Source organism: Puma concolor, chromosome E1, assembly GCF_028749965.1.
Source record: "Puma concolor isolate L17-30 chromosome E1, mPumCon1.1.hap2, whole genome shotgun sequence".
In the NCBI taxonomy this organism is placed as follows: Eukaryota; Metazoa; Chordata; class Mammalia; order Carnivora; family Felidae; genus Puma; species Puma concolor.
The window spans coordinates 45,916,693-45,932,498 of NC_141680.1; the positions used below are offsets into that span (position 1 = coordinate 45,916,693).

General features: G+C 37.5%; 1 protein-coding gene and 2 long non-coding RNA genes across 12 annotated transcripts in view; 2 read left to right on the forward strand and 1 right to left on the reverse strand.

Moving 5' to 3' along the window:
• The window catches only part of LOC147574441 (pleckstrin homology domain-containing family M member 1-like), a 192,630-nt gene that overhangs the window by 76,036 nt on the left and 100,788 nt on the right, over nt 1-15,806 (reverse strand). For 2 of the 10 annotated variants that reach the window (XM_086685508.1, XM_086685514.1), the window contains one exon: nt 4,705-4,913. The exons of 7 other annotated variants lie outside the window; for them this stretch is intronic. The gene's annotated coding sequence lies outside the window, so the exon portion shown is untranslated. One more of the 10 variants, XM_086685518.1, reaches the window with a different exon arrangement.
• LOC147574442 (uncharacterized) lies at nt 1,275-8,073 on the forward strand. The gene is made up of 6 exons (XR_015243662.1): nt 1,275-1,329; nt 1,935-2,039; nt 2,857-2,910; nt 4,442-4,548; nt 7,329-7,382; nt 7,969-8,073. It is a non-coding gene; the product is annotated as an uncharacterized LOC147574442 (long non-coding RNA).
• On the forward strand, nt 9,015-14,189 carry LOC147574443 (uncharacterized). The gene is made up of 2 exons (XR_015243664.1): nt 9,015-9,984; nt 14,135-14,189. It is a non-coding gene; the product is annotated as an uncharacterized LOC147574443 (long non-coding RNA).

Consider the following 15,806-nt stretch of genomic DNA (forward strand, 5'->3'; position numbering starts at 1 on the left):
GGTTTTGTGTTCCTTGAGCAGAGGACACAGAAGACCTAAAAATGGTGTCACCAATGGATTGCCAAATTAGAGTCATTTGAACAAGTGTCATAAATATTTACCACATCTTGAATATTTGGTGCCTCAAGCAATGTTAGAGTATCACAAATATTTAGCGCTTCTTATACATTTAGTCTAACATGTATTTAGTGAACATGTTCTCCATGTGCATGTAATGCCTCATGAGTATTAAATATTGCTCAGTTCTTTCATTCCCTTCTATCTAACTTACATACCCTTTACTTAAAAACTACTTGTCTGTACTGCAAAACATCTTTTTTTTTTTTTAATTTTTTTTTTTTCAACGTTTATTTATTTTTGGGACAGAGAGAGACAGAGCATGAACGGGGGAGGGGCAGAGAGAGAGGGAGACACAGAATCGGAAACAGGCTCCAGGCTCTGAGCCATCAGCCCAGAGCCTGACGCGGAGCTCGAACTCACGGACCGCGAGATCGTGACCTGGCTGAAGTCGGACGCTTAACCGACTGCCCAGGCGCCCCTGCTCTGTACTTTTAGAGCCAGAAGATAATAAAGAACAAAAGTGACATGAAGCTTCTATTTACATATTTGTCATCTACAAATTAGACAAAACATAATAATGTGTGCAAATGCAGTGTCTTAGTTGTTTTTGGTCTAGTAAGGAAAAATGAATCTGAGATCCTATAGAATCCCAAATTTCTATCTTTGTAATATGCTTTCATGTTAATGTCTTTAAATATTGATTTAAAAATATACAGAATCTCTACTTTTAAAATTATCTCAAGCCAATCACTGAAGTGATCATTAATTTACTCATAGGGAATAAAGGAGTAAGAAACTCTGTGTCAAAAAAAAAAAAAAAAAAAAAAAGTCAGGAACTACTAAGTATCAGCTTATTACATAAGGAGATCAATTGTAAGAGCCAGATACAAACATTAATATGTAGCACACAAAAATTGTAAATTCTGTTCCTTGTGCCTGATGTAAACAGTGGAGAGTTTCCCAACGTATAGGAGTCATGAAGCCGACTCTGTGGGAAATGGTGACTTAATTTTATATCTCATCCTTAACTACCAGAGGTTTAATTTTCTGTAGTTCAATGAATCAAAGCTCTAGTAATATTTTAGAACTTCTGGCTCAAGATGAATATAGGATAAAATATTGGAGTATACATATATTGCTTTCTTTTTTAAATTCCATATTGCTAATGAGTGCCGGTGTTAGATTTGTATTTGATTTACGTGGCTCTCTTAACAGATAATGGGAAGGTTGAAGTGAAAAAGTTAATGGATGCATTGAAAATGTTTTCTGGTGAGTGGCAAGTTACTATAAAATTGTACTATTTTAAAAATATCTCCTCAACTGCCCCAAACTGTTTATATGTCTTTATATTATGTCTCATTGAATACTTGTTTTCAGAGTCTTAGGCTGTATTTATTTGTACAACTTAAATTTTAAAAATACAATGACGATTCTGTGTCTTGGTAAGAAATCTGGCCCAAATGTTTTTAATAAAGCAATAATATCACTTACCTCACTAATATTCAAATAATCCCATACCTTGATAGGCATATATGAAGAGAAAAATCACATAATTTAGGATCTCCCCAGAATTCTAAGTTCCCCTGCCAAAGTTATAAATTTCCATGATTTCCATCATTCTAACTTGCTGGCCAATCTTAAAAGCAAATCTACCCTCTGCTGCATTAGATGCACACAGATCCATCACTAAGAGAGTATGCCTTTTAGGAGATTAAGGACCTGTGTTCTATTTGTGGCCTCCCTGTGATTCTGTGTAGTTGTATGTGTTTCCTTTTACTCGCTCGCTACTTCCGAGCCGAAGGTGATCATTTTTTCATTATCTGGAATCATTAGATTCCAAATTGTCACGCACTGATGTTCCTGTCTTTTGAAAGGAAAAAAGATTGATGCCAACGATCTGCTAAAGGTCCTGGGAGCCATGGGGATCGAGCTCCCTGAAAAGGAACTAGTGAGGCTGAGACAGACGGTACCTATCGACGGTGAGCCATTTAAGTCTCAGAACAGCCTTTCCGGGGACATTGGTTTTGTGGGGTCATTGTCAGCAGTTCTTTTTTTTTTTTTTTTTTTTTTTTTAATTTTTTTTTTTTTCAACGTTTATTTATTTTTGGGACAGAGAGAGACAGAGCATGAACGGGGGAGGGGCAGAGAGAGAGGGAGACACAGAATCGGAAACAGGCTCCAGGCTCCGAGCCATCAGCCCAGAGCCTGACGCGGGGCTCGAACTCCCGGACCGTGAGATCGTGACCTGGCTGAAGTCAGACGCTTAACCGACTGCGCCACCCAGGCGCCCCATTGTCAGCAGTTCTAAATTGTTGTCTCTTTGTTTCTCCTAAAAAGTACTGAAAATAATTTTTAAAACAAATTAAGTTTGCTGACGTACAGATTCAATCTGTCAACCCAGCTCTTTAACCATAACCATATTGCCATCAGAGTTGATGCAGGTTGTAATAACACTACCCAGTCACGGCCCTGAGAGGCCTGCATGATAGGAAGGAAACTGAGGGAAGTGAGACACAGGTTAAAAAAAAAAGGGGGAGGGGACACAAAGAAGTAGTGATTTTTTTTTTTTTTTCCTGCACAGTATAGTCTTCCCAGCAGTCTTCTTGGTTGCTGAACACTGGGTACATTTTTGTCACAATTTTTTTCCTAAAATAATTTTTATTTGATGAGGAGATAGAACAGATTTCCTAGGGAAAGAGTAAAAAAGATTGCTCCTAGAATTACCCAGTTGCCCAAAAACTGTGTGTCCATGTTCTTTTCCTTTGGATATAAATTATGGTTTTTCTTTTCTAATAGCTGCTGGAAAGGTGTATAAGAACAGATTGTTGGATGGTGTGAAGTCTGTAAAAGGTATTTAAGAACCATGATTAGCAGAAAAGTCTGCTAAATGTCAACACAAATATCAACACAAACATCTTACCACCAGGTTTTGAGTCATGTCTACATTCCTGTATTTAGATTTTTTTATTTCATTATGTTAAGCACGTTTGCATAATCACCCATGGTATAGTATTGCAAGGGATCCATTCACTCTTGGAGAATATTTCTAAATAGCACCCCCAAAGAATCATTTGAAATCTAATTTATACAACACATAATATACAGAATATCATAGGCAGTTTTTCTGAGCGTTTGCCCAACAACAATACAAAGGATTTTGGAGTGACCTTTAATAATTTTATGGCACAAATCAAGTTATTTTCTTTTTTATTTTTATTTATTTATTTTATTTTATTTTATTTTATTTTATTTTATTTTATTTTATTTTTAAGGCAGAGAGAGACAGAGCATGAGTGGGGATGGGGCAGAGAGAGAGAGGGAGACACAGAACTGGAAGCAGGCTCCAGGCTCTGAGCTGTGAGCACAGACCCCGACGCGGGGCTCGAACTCACAAACTGTGAGATCATGACCTGAGCCGAAGTCGGACGCCCAGCCAACTGAGCCACCCAGGCGCCCCTCAAGTTATTTTCTCTAAAACATTCTTTCCTAAAGACCAGTTAACAACAATAGCAGCAACAGCAAATGTGGAAAAGAAGCATGGTATTGTGGCCAAAATGCTTTTTTACTTCCTCTTCCTGTAGGTCCTTAGAAAAAGAGACCAGAAGGGGAAGTAGGAAGGGAAAGAGGAAAAGGGTAGAAGGTTTGCTGCTATTTAATGAGAGAAGCCTCTTGCAGGTGGCACTTGGCCTCCTGACATCCCAGATACTTGGAATAATTCCAGTCAGCAACATTCTTGGAGAATTTTGTGGTGAATGTGTTGTTCATGACAGTTTTCTCTTCGAGAGCATTGAATCCATTTTTATAGTCTTTTCATCTTTCATACACTTTTTGTATATTGCAATAGCAGAACATTGATGATCTGAATCTTGAACTATCCCTCTCAGCTGATACCTTGGCTTTGTTTTGGGGACAGACCTGCACAGTACTCTCTCTGTTTTCCCCATGGGGACAGTCCTATCATTGGTATTCTTTCGGCCCCTCTTTTAACAGATGAGTATTACTTAATACTACAAATAGTAACTTTAAACACATAATCACAGCCTGTCACCCAGTAATGCTTCAACCTCAGAATATTTTTTAAGTAGGCTAAATGCCCAATGTGGGGCCTGAACTCACGACGCCAAGATCAAGAGTCACACATTCTACTGACTAAGTCAGCCAGGCACCCCCAACCTCAGAACATTTTATCTAAGTTGTTCTTGACATCATTTTAGGTGATTTACTGAGTCAACCTTATATGCCTGTTCACTAATACAAATAAATTGTACTTTTTCTTTGTTTTTTTTATCATACTAAAATGCATGTGAGAAAAAAAATTATATATAATCTTTGGAAATCACGTAATTTTTTTTTCATGATTACTTCCTGTTTGTTTCTTAAGGAGGAATGGTTAAAGCCAATATAACCTAGACAATGTTCTGGAAAATCTGGGAATTGAACACACAGAAAAGGAACGTGAAGCTCTGGCAGAAAATCTGCCACTTAGTGGTAAGCATTGTAGATAATAATGAGCCTTAGGAGTTTACATTTATGAGCTTGTGTAAGAGAATGTATATTAACTAGTGATATTTGGTATACCAAAAGAAATTAGAAGCATTTGCAAAGATAGGGATGAACAGTCTTCATTTAAGAACAGATCACGTATTGTTTAGGGTAAACTACATTTTTATTTAAAAACAAACCTAAAATTATGTCCCGGGTAAATGCAGCAGAAGTTAAATTCTTTCCCCCGTGAAAGTCCAAGGCGAGAGTATCTTTGGGTAATGGACAGTGGCTCTTCTCCATTCAGCGATCCAGGGACCCAGGTTCCTTGCCTCTCGGATTCCTTTTTAAGGCCTTGTCATCGTTTCTGTCTAATAATGGAATGGAAAGGAGAGCATGAAGGAGAGAGAGTGCACGCGTTATTTCCGTAGCCATTCCTCTGTGGAGAACCGGTCACGTGGCTGCACCTAAATAAATGTGAGGCGGAGGTGGGGCGGTAGAGATGTAGTATCTGTCTGGGCATCCACTTCCATTTATGATTCTATGCTCTGAGAGGAAATCAGAGTATTGGTAGGTAGTTAGCTGCTTTTTGTGTTTTGTTTTGTATTCATTGACAGTTGCCTCAAATATACATGCACCATGTGATTTGAAGCCCAGGAGACCTTCCCTAAAAAGTCTCCGTGAGACTAGAACTGAAGAAGATAAAATAAAACGAAATCAAATCAAAATAAATCCATAAAGGAAAACTGTTTCCTAGTCATCTTCATTGAGGTTAACAGTATATATTTCCAGGTAACAAGCCCAACACCAGATTGCAGCAGATAGTTTTGCTTTGTCCCCAGCTGAGGACTGTTAATGCCTAAAGGAGCCTGTAACCAACCACAACTTAGACAAGCCTTGAGTTCCGCAATGGGGAAACTGGCTCGTTAGCAGAAAAAAGGTGTAGTCTTGGGCTTCTTTGCTTCTCTTGCACATGCTTGGCTTCTCTGTCACCTGCCCATTCCAGCTTCACGTTCTTCAAGTCGAATCACTTACCTTCTCATTATGTTTTAAAACATCACTCAGAAATGTTAGAAAGACCTAAGGAACAGGGGTTATGGTTTATGCAGTCAGCTATCCTCTTGAGGCTTTTGGTTTATAGATTTGTGGCATTGTAGGCCTTCCTTTATTTTGCTTTGGGGAATGGTGGTGTGCAACCAGTGAGGTTAGTTGGACACAGCCGTGATCTCAAGAGTGCCATGCTTGGGGTTTAGTGCTCTGATTTGGCCATCAAGAGGGTCTTCATAATTTGCTTTTAAATTTTTTAATGTTTATTTATTTTGGAGACTGAGAGAGACAGAGCGTGAGCAGGGGAGGGGCAGAGAGAGAGGGAGACCCAGAATCTGAAGTAGGCTCCAGGCTCCGAGCTGTCAGCACAGAGCCCGATGCGGGGCTCGAACCCACGGATCGTGAGATCGTGACCTGAGCTGAAGTTGGACGCTTAACCGACTGAGCTGCCCAAGTGCCACAAGAGAGTCTTCACAATTCTATCTTTGAATTTGTGTTTCCTAATTGAAGTCTGATGGGAAACTAGAGCATGGCTGGGGCTTGGCACCCTGGCTCAGGCATGTGACTGCCGCTGCCATTTAGTCCCCAGGATGTATTCTGGGTCAACCACTCCACAGCCTCTGGTATGGCCAACCTCCCTTTCACCACCATGCCTGGCAACATCTGCATCCCCTGACCCCAGCAGGGACCTGGGCATGGATGCAGGGAGGGCTGGCATTGGCAACCTGTACCTGAAGGCATCTTGTGACAAGACGTGGCAGCAGCAGTCCCCACTTTGGGCTGGCAGGGTCAAGCCTGTTCCTCATCCCCTTCCAGGTATCTAGTGTGTCCCCACGTCAAGGCTGCATTACTCTTGGGAGTCGCCTGTCCATAGTGAGTTGAGGCAACCAGTGCATTGGAAAGTGAGACACGTGACTCACTTTTCAGATGTGTGGTTCTGGCGGCAGGAGGAAGGAAGGAAGTCTGCTGCTAGTGAGCCTCGTGCATGCTGAGTAATGGGACCACCCAGGGTGCCTGTGAGGTTCTGCACTCAACCCTAGAAGATGCCATGCCTGTGACAGTGCAACATTTACCAGCTGACTTATAAACAAAAACTAAAACAAAAACACCACCATGACAGTTTGGGAACAAGACTGTGGAAGAAAAAAAAAAGCAAAGTTTTTCTTCCTGATTTTTGAACAAGGGGTCCCACGTTTTCATTTTGTACTTGGCCCAGTAAATAAAGTAGCTGGTCTTAGGGGGTTGATCAATCCTTCCTGATATTGGCACAATGCCATATTGCTATAACTCTCTAGCTTTAGCTAATGATTTCTTTTTTCCCAAACATAGAAAGGTAGAAACATTTACCCAAACTTTATGCATGTGCTGGTAACAAAAGATTGAGAACACATAACCAGCCATTCCAAGTTAATAGTTGAAATAACTAAAGAAAAGTATTAGTAAAAGATAGAACATGAAAAATGTTTTCAACATCAATCATGGGAAGAACCTTGCATTTGCATCAGAAGGGCTATCAGAGACCAAACAACAACATACTTAGCCTACCGTAACATTCCTGCAAGTGTAAGACAGAGAAAGCTTTCTTGGGTAAACCCTCTATCTACCATAGAATGAATTCTTTGCAATCCATTGCATAAAAGTTTTTGGCTGGTGAGATTAAATTGTGGGGAGAATCTCTATTTCTTAATTTAGCTCCTTTATCTTTTTATAATATTGCCAAATTATGGTATTTCTTACAGCTAATGGGAAGACTGAGCTCAAAAAATTGATGGAAGCAGTGGAAACTATTACAGGTTAATTAGAAGCTTCTATAAATCTAATGTCTTTATTCTTTAGCTAATTTATATTTTTATGTAGAACCATCATTTTTACATTCCCTTTTTTATTCTATTCTACCCATTTTTCTTCTATATTGATGAATATCTGCATACAGTTGCCCAGAATTACACATTAGAACATTTGCATTTTAGCACTAATTTTTCTGTGTGAATTTATAGTAGCAAATTTCTTAGTTTCTGGAATATTTGCCAAGAATAGTCACTATTCTTGATGATACAGCAAACTTTCACAGAGATAAAATTCTGTTATCATTAAGAGATTAGGGGAGAGAGAATATCCTTACAAAATAAATGGATCTTATGCCTACAGTGTCCTAATTTGTATTATATAAACTGCATCAGTATGTCTATTACTTTACTAAGCGTAAGAGAGAAATTCTATTTCTACCCCCAATTAATGACAGTGGCGAACAGTTAACATATTGTGTGTGTTTGCTCATTCAGCTATTGTAGCTGAAGCTGTAAAGGGTCAACAGGTTTGGGGGGGGCTGTGGTTAGGCCCTTCTCTCTACTAATCTGTGACCATTTTGTTATGTTGAAGGGGGAGAGGTTGATGTCAGTGATGTAGGAGGTGTTCTGGAAAACATGGGAGTAACTGTCACAGATAAGGAATGTGTAGAGCTCGTAAAAAAGCTGCCAGTTAATGGTGAGCATTTAAAATATTAATATGGTCTTGAAGGAAGCACACATTTCTTATTTTGTTTATGAGAACTTCTATATACTTTCTGATAGCATAGAAAAAATGCTTTCAAAAACTACTTAGTATGAATGATTTCACTCATGTAATTATGTATCTTCACATACTGATAGATAATATGTAGGTATATTCTAGGTTGTTAACATGAATCATCTAGGGACTTGTGGCTGCACCATAGACTGAGAAGGAAGAAGCAGAAAAAGGCACTTAAACAAAAACAAAGACCGAAAAAGTACAGCCATTGTGATATGGTTCAATTTATACACTTATGTATGCAAATAATTTTTTTAAAAAAATGAATGGTACGTTTTCACCTTAAAAGGATGCTATCTAATGGTAGAACATCAGTAACTGTAAGCTGAGTGTTTATGGGGATTCATTGTTTCCATTCTACTTTTGTATATATTTAAAATTCTTTACAATAAAAACATTTCAAGAGAAGATTTTTAAGAAGGAATTCCATTAATTTTTAGTTGGAAATCAGTTGCTGCTTTATTCACAACCTGCCATCAGGGCTAAGAAGTACCTTTTGTAGTTGTGGTTCTATAGATGGGGAATTGTAAAAGTTATACTGGGTGCTAACCAGGTGAGAGAACAGAAAAGGACATTAGAGAGCTGAAAAGGAATTAAAAAAAAGCACCAAGATTACAAGATTCACATGCTTAAGTGTCAATAACTGAATAGAGTGGATACATTGGTGGCTATTTCATTTTTAAAAATTTGAAAGTAAATTGGAAATTTTCTAGAGAAAATTACAAATCCTCCTTACATTAAATAATGACTTGCTGCCTTGGTGAATCTCCACATCACTTACTTGTGTATGACCTGATTTATGTTTCCACGTAGCTAAAGGAAAAGTCTACAAGCATAGGTTACTGGATGGTTTGAAGTCTCTTAGTGGTAAGTGAGAAGCATAATACCAAGCCAGATGATTCTAAGAGACACATTATACTGTCTCCTAGATATCCAATTGTGAACTTCACTAACCTCCTTAAATACTGATATCATTCCTAGCTTCTGATATAGACCTGTGAGCAAATTATCTCCATATAGAAATTTAAATAAATTTTACATAAGAGAAAATAAAGTCTGTGTCAGAACAGTAAAATTAAAGGGAAAATATTTGGGGAATTTGGTTAGGCGTTGAGACAATAAAATAAACAAAAATGAGCCCACTTATTAGTGAGAAGATAAAATAATGTTTTTCATTACTATGAATTATTAAATACTAATGCAGGCCCTTTTAAAGCTTATGCTTTGTAAACCTGTCCCCATGATCCCACTAAAGAAAGAGGTTCTTTTTAAAGAGCTATTATCTATTATTATCTATTATTGACCCGCTTTGTACTATAGACACTTGATGTTCCTGCTGAAAATGACGTTAGTATATGTCAACAATTTGATGTATTTGCTAAAACAAGTCAACTGTCATGCTATATATGAGCCTATTTAAGTTATTTAAATCCAAAAACTATACAGCATGCTAATTGACTATAATAATGCATCTTGGACAATTAGTTCAAGATTTCAGTTTTTGGTTTTTTTTTCTGCAGACGGAACTTTCTAAGAACTAAAATCCCCCAAACAAAAATTTTAGAAAAAGATCCCTTGCCTGCAAAAGAAAAATATTTCTGACAGGGGACACCCTTTATATTTCCACCTACACTACAGCCATGTGGGCCCATAGGTTATTTAAATATATAAACTGTATTTTTCTTTCCTTTGGCTATTTCTTGACCATTTTGCTTTTCTAAGGAGGGATTGTTAATGCCAATAAACTTGATTCAGTTTTGAAAACCATGGGATGGAAACTCACAGAAGACGAAATTAAGGATCTCAAATGCAACCTGCCCACTGATGGTAAGCATTGAAAATATTTTTAAGTTCTTTGGGAAAAATCTTACCATGATGATTAGATTCCCAGCTCATTGTTCTTTATGGATCTTGGTTATGGGATTGAAGAAGTTCTACCTTTTTCCATTCTTCTTCTTCTCACATCTGAAGAAGGCATTGAAGAATAACCCCTTCTTGGGGGCTGGGGCAACTTTCTTAGCGTACTTCCTATTTGTAGAGGGCAGGAACCCCACTTTAAGTCATGAACAGAGTACCTTTTAGTTTAAGTTTTATACTAAAATAGGGTTGACTTTTTATCTGATTGATTACAACTTGCTTAATGTGCCAATAGTTACATCTACAATTCTTTTTGAGATGTGCTTCTCATTAGATTTAATTGTAGACCCCTTGAGTTTTATCAGACTTCCCTGGGGAGAAGCACAACCTAAGATGCTTGTTCCTGAATTATTTTTTTCAAATTTGGAGGATTTACTAGGCACCATGTTAATCAAATCAGAGGTTTCAACAAAAGGAATGATGATCACACTCTTCATATTGCCTTTGCCAGAAGACTTAGTTTTGAATGCCCTTGGTCACTAAAAGAAATTCCAGGTGTTATCTTCTATTTGTAGAAGATGAGAACTAGTTCATTTTTTGTGCCATGTCGCACCCTGAATCTCTGGATTCTCTCTGTTCTCCTTTATCCTTGCTTGCTAGCCAGCCAGTTGTTTTCTGGGTTCATTTCTTTTTGTAGTAACTTGTCCGTTGCTGCCAATATCAACCAGATACTCTAGTAACACTGTATTTCCTAGCTTCTTCTTTTTTTTTAAGTTTATTTATTTATTTTTGAGAGAAAGAGAGAGAGGGAGTGGAGGAGGGATGCAGAGAGGGGGAGAGAAAGAGAGAATCCCAAGCAGGCTTCAGCATGGAGCCCGATGTGGGGCTCGAACCCACAAACTGTGAGATCATGACCTGAGCCAAAACCAAGAATTGGAGGCTTACATGACTGAGTTACTCAGGCGCCCCACACAGCTTCTTCTTTTAAAGTACAAGCATATTCAGTACATTTTCTGCCTTCTAAGTTGTTGAAATTGCTAAACTCACCAACACCATTGCAAGGCATGGGTTCATTCCAGCCTCCAGTAACAATTTCTTCACCAAACACTTCCAGCACCAGAGCCAATGCCACATAGTTTTGGTGTTTTTGCTACTACTTTTGTTGTTGCTAAGACAGCAACACACTTGTGGTTCCAGTTCCTTTTTTTTTAAGTTTCTTTATTTTGAGAGAGACAGAGATGGCCTAAGCAGGGGAGGGGCAGAGTAAGAGGGAGAGAGAGAGAGAGAGACAGAGAAACCCAAGGAGGCTCCTCAGTGTCAGTGCAGAGCCCAACACTGTGCTTGAACTCATGAACGGTGAGATCATGACCTGAGCTGAAACCAAGAGTCAGACGCTCAACCGACTGAGCCACCCAGGCGCCCTGTGGTTCCAGTTCCTATTATCAGCTAGCTATGCTGCAGTAGCAACAAACAACCCCCAAATCTCAGTGGCAACAGAGTTTTTTTGCATGACACTCAATATTAGACACTGCCCATAGGTTGGCTGTCTATCTGTTCTCTACTATAGGACATAGGATGCAAGAACAGTCCCTGTCTGGACAGTGTCACTTTTGTAACAGGAAAAAGAGAGATGATGGAGCCATGTGATAGTTCTTAAAGTTTCTACTCAGAAGACACTCAAATATTTCATTTGACAAAGCAAATTGCACGATATCATTGGGAACAGCAGTACAATCCTCCCATAAGACAGACTTGATACAGAGGGGAAGAGAATATTTGAACAAACAAGATATATTCTCTTAAAACAATATATCTGAAAATGCAAGGAAAAGCAATTTATACCCATTTTGATGCATTTTAAAATTGATTCCATAATTACAGAACATCTAGTCAATTTAATATATGGAGCCATCAAAAGAACCAGTCAGCTCTATTCTTATATACAAATATATGCATAGAGTATCTCTAAAAAAGATAAACAAAAAATGTCAATGTTTGTTCCTTAGAAGGAAGAGAATTCTGACAATGGAGATGTTTATAAAGGAGACATATTTTTCACTGTATTCTTATTGGTAACATTTGAGTTATGTAATTTATGCTTATGCTGCCTAGTAAGAATAAATTGATTTAGAAACATATTATGCGAAAAGCATGATTCACAAAAGGAAAAAATTGATAAATTGTACTTCATTAAAATTAAAAGCTTTTATTCTGGAAAGCTGTGTGGAGATGGTGGAAGACAACCTACCGTCTGGGAGAAAATATTTGCAAATGATACATCTGACAAAGCAGCAGCATCTATGGCATTTAAAGAACACGCAAAACTCAGCAATATAGGGGCATCTGGTGGTTCAGTCAGTTGAGCGTCTGACTTTGGCTGAGCCTCGTCTTGGGCTCTATGCTGACCACTCAGAGCCCGGAGCCTGCTTCAGATTCTGTGTCTTCCTCTCTGCCCCTCCCCCTCTCGTGCTCTGTCTTTCTCTCTCTCTCTCTCTCTCAAAAATAAACATTAAAAGGGTTTTTTTTTTTTTTTTTGATTTGAGAAAACCTCAGCAATATAAAATACAAACAAACCAATAAGAAGATGGGGAAAATATATGAAACTATATGAATGAAAATACATTGCACCAAAGAGGATATACAGGTATCAGATAAACACATGAAGAGATGCTTGACGTCATTAGGTATTAAGGAAGTGCCATTTGAAACTGCAGTGAGATATCATTGCATACCTATCAGAATAGCTAAAATAAAAAATAATGACAACACCAAATGTTGATGAGGATGCTTGAGAAACCGGACCACTCATACTTGGTAGTGGGAATGTAGTGATACAATCACTATAGAAAAAGTACCAGTTTCTTACAAAACTAAGCATAGAGCTACCGTAGCAATTACACCTTTGAAACTTAGGTTCGCACAAAATCTGTACATGAACGTAAGAGCCAAAAACTGGCATCAGCCCAAGTCTCCTTCAACAGGTAAATGGCTAAACATACTTGTGGTACATACATATTATGGAATACTATTATTCATCAGTAAAAGTACACTATCTGATTCATGCAACATCTTGGACAAATTTCCAGATAGTTATCCAGAGCTAAAAAAGCCAACCTCAGAGCTTACATACTGTAAGATCTTTACATATCATTTTTGAAATAACAAAATTTTAGAAATGGAGGACAGATTAGAGCTTGCCTGGATTTAGAGATAGGGGATTGGTGGAGGCAGAAGGAGGTGGATGTGGTTATAATAGGGTCCTTGTGGGACTGGAACTGTTCAGTATCTTGACTGTGGCAGTGCATACATGAACCTACACAGGTAATAAAATTGTCTGGAATTTAATAATACAGAGACATACACATGAGTACAAGTAACACTAAGGAAATCTAAATAACATCGGTGGATTGTATCAATGCCAGTATTCTGTTTTTGGTATTATTCTATGGCTTTGTAAGTCTTATCATTAAGGGAAGCTGGACAAAAATGTACAAGGCATCTCTCTCTATTTTTTCCTACTAACTTCATATGCATCTACAATTACCCAAATAAAATTTTCAAAAAAAATATTAAATTGGAAATAAAATCTGTTAGTCTATCAGTGTGATAACTGCCCCCCCCCCAATTGCTAATATAAAGGATTTGTCTTCAAAGTGCTTAATAATTTATCTTGTAATCCAAATGGAGGAAATAAATCTTTCTGGGTCTGTTAAAACACCAGGGAATATTGAATGAGAACACATTACCTGAGAAAATCACTGCTGAAACCCAAGTTTAAACATTTTTGAATAGCATGTACCAAACATAAACCCATCGTCATGGCCTGATAGAAATAAGAAAGTTCTTCAAAGTCTGAGAGCTAAAAAGTAGACCCTGGACAGTAAGTGGCTTTTGACTCTTATCCCTTGACTATTGTAGGTTTGATTTTTTTATAGAAGAATTAAGTCATAGTTGTATTGTTGATGTTATATTTTTCATATTTAACCTCTTTACACTCATTCTCAAGAAGTGGGTAAAAGTAGAGAATATTATTAGTACGGAAGTGTTGCTGGAATATTTTCCTCTCCTATTATTTGTGTGTTTCACTGTCTCTTTTTATTATTTGCATTTCTTCTTACAGTATATGGGAGAACTACAATGAAAAAGTTGTGTAGTGGATTAAAAGCTTTTACAGGTCAGTGGGAAGTTATATAAAACCAAGATCTGCAGACTTTATGTAGTAGTATAGTTTTAAATAATATTTTTTACCATTCTATTGCTGATTTGTAAATTGTAGCTTTCAACCTTTTCTAATGGAACATTTGCTCCTAATGTCCCACGGTTTACCTTTATATATAGTAATTAAAAGCCTATAACTTACTAATAACTTCTGAACTTTCTGGAGTTTTTATACTAATAATACTTACTTCAACATTATTAATAGATTCCCAAATCAGAGTATATCAAGCAACAGCAAAATAAAGCTTTTTTTTTTTTTTTCCATTCTTGGAACTGGAAAGAATTATGCTGAGTGAAATAAGTCAGAGGAGGACAGGTATCATATGTTTTCACTCATGTGTGGATCTTGAGAAACTGAACAGAAGATGATGGGGGGAGGGAAGGGAAGAATATAGTTACAAACAGAGAGAGAGGGAGGCAAACCACAAGAGACTCTTAAATACAGAGAGCAAACTAAGGGTGGATGAAGGGGTGGGGGAGAGGGGAAAGTGGGTGATGGGCATTGAGGAGGGCACTTGCTGGGATGAGCACTGGGTGTTGTACGTAAGCCAATTTGACAATAGATTATATTCATTTAAAAAAGTTTATTTATTGTCAGTATCAAGAGCAAATAACATATTTCAGAAAAAAATTAAAATATATAGTATTCTCTGGTAAGATGGATAAATGAATTGATGTTGATATTTCATTAATCAGACAGTTATTTAGGTAAAATCTATTCTCTTCTACTTTGACTTCTTGTCAGATTAAGAAAACATACTTTTCAGTATTTTTAAGCAAATTTGATATATGACCCTTCTCAATTCTGTATGGATGTATATATCTTATTATATCTTTGAACTTGCTCAAGTTAGGAAGAAACATGCTTAACACTATTAAATTATTACTTGAAATAATTATTCTATAAAATTCTTGAATGATCACGTTTCATATTTTCAAAGGAAAAATATTAATGTGCAACATCTATCAGATTTTGTGAGGAACATGGGTATTGAGCTAACAGATAAAGAACAAAAGAGGCTGCTAAAGAAGCTTCCAGTTGATGGTAAGCCATAAAGATACTTTAGTAGCCTTCTAGAATACTTAGCTTTATGGTAGCATGGGAGAAGTTTTAAAAGTTCTCTTTAGGGGCGCCTGGGTGGCTCAGTCGGTTGAACGTCCAACTCTTGATTTTGGCTCAGGTCATGATCTCACAGTTCGTGAGACTGAGCCCTGCGCAGGGCTCTGTGCTGGCAGCATGGAGCCTGCTTGAGATTCTTTCTCTCTTTCTCCCTAGCTCTCTCCGCCCATCTCCCACTCACTCTCTCTCTCTCTAAATATATAAACTTAATTTTTTTTAAATTTCTCTTCTAGCATTTAAAATATATATATATTTAAAGTAATTAGAAAAGGCAGATTTTAAGTTATATCTATCAATCTATATCTCTCTCTCTCTATATATAACCCAGGCCACCAGGGGCAAAATAAATGCTGTCATGTCATGCCCTCTGGCCAATGACAAAACTATTAGAAAAAAAAATGAAGGAATGTGATTAGGGGAGAGAATTTTAGAAGAATTGGACAAGAGAAATCAA